The sequence below is a fragment of the Alligator sinensis genome, unplaced genomic scaffold, assembly GCF_000455745.1.
Source record: "Alligator sinensis unplaced genomic scaffold, ASM45574v1 scaffold1062_1, whole genome shotgun sequence".
Lineage (NCBI taxonomy): Eukaryota > Metazoa > Chordata > Crocodylia > Alligatoridae > Alligator > Alligator sinensis.
Genome location: NW_005843733.1, coordinates 5,800 through 6,945, shown reverse-complemented (window position 1 = coordinate 6,945; position 1,146 = coordinate 5,800).

Genomic DNA, 1,146 nt, shown 5'->3' with positions numbered 1-1,146 from the left:
CCCCCCCCCCAAGCCCCCACAGAGCCTTGGGGACCCCCTCTGCCCTTCCCCCCCATGCACAGCCAATCCAGCCCCCCCTGTGCCAAAAGACACCCCAGTCTCCAGGGCAGCTGCAGGATCCACCTCCATTTCTTGCACAAGACAAAACCTCCAGGGTGGGGGGCAGACACGTGGGGGTGGGGGGCAACACCCTGGGGCAGGGTTCCTAGCTATGAGACACCCCCACATAAGGGGGTACCACTGCTAGACCCCCTTTAATAACAAGTAACCCCCTTTCTGGCAGCACCAGGGGCTGAATCTGCTCCCAGTGAGGGGTCCCTGTCACCCGGAGCGCCCTCAGCTGGTGGGGAGATTGGGCGGGGGCAGGGCAGGAGCAAAGGATCATGGTCCAGAGGTCATAAATGAGAGGCGGTGGCTGGTCCCGTTGCAGGAGGGGGCTGTGCTGGGCTGGGGTGATCCTCGTGCACTGTGATTTCCCTGTGCTTGTTGCTGGGATCCCCCTGGACACAGAGGGAGACGCCCAGAGGATCCTGGTGATCAGGCCCAGATCAGGGCCCCTGCAGGAGAAACCTGCCCCCCTTCCCTGCCCTGCCCTGCCTCACAGCTGGGGGAATGGGGGATCCTGCATGTTGAAGCCTGGCAGCCCTCCACAGGAAATGCTTTTGCAGAAAGCTGCAGGGCCCGCTCGCCATCTCTTCACCAACCCACAGAGGAGATGTCATGGGTGCAGTGGTGCCAGGCTCTGCCTGGGGCTCTCCCAGGCTCTGGCTGCCCCTCCTTGCTGCTCCATGGGTCAGGGGGCCGAGGGGGGTCTCCACTCCCCCAGAGGCGCTGGGTGCTGCTGCAGCCCAGGCTGGGGAGGGGCCTGGGCTGGGCCAATGCTCCCAACACCCACTTTGCTCTGCTCCAGGCTGCTTGCTGGAGCTGCTGAAAAGAGGGGTACTTGGGCCATGTGTGTCAGCAGTGCAGCGTGCAATGCTATTCACGCCTTCCCCCGATCTCCCGCAGCAGTGGGGGCAGGGAGCAGCTGGGAGCCTGGACGCCTGGCTGTGTGGGAGGTATGAAGACTTGGGGGTGAGCAGGGGAGTGACTACTCTCATTTCTCACACAGCAGCCAGCATCTCCAGCCTGTCCTTGCATGGCAAC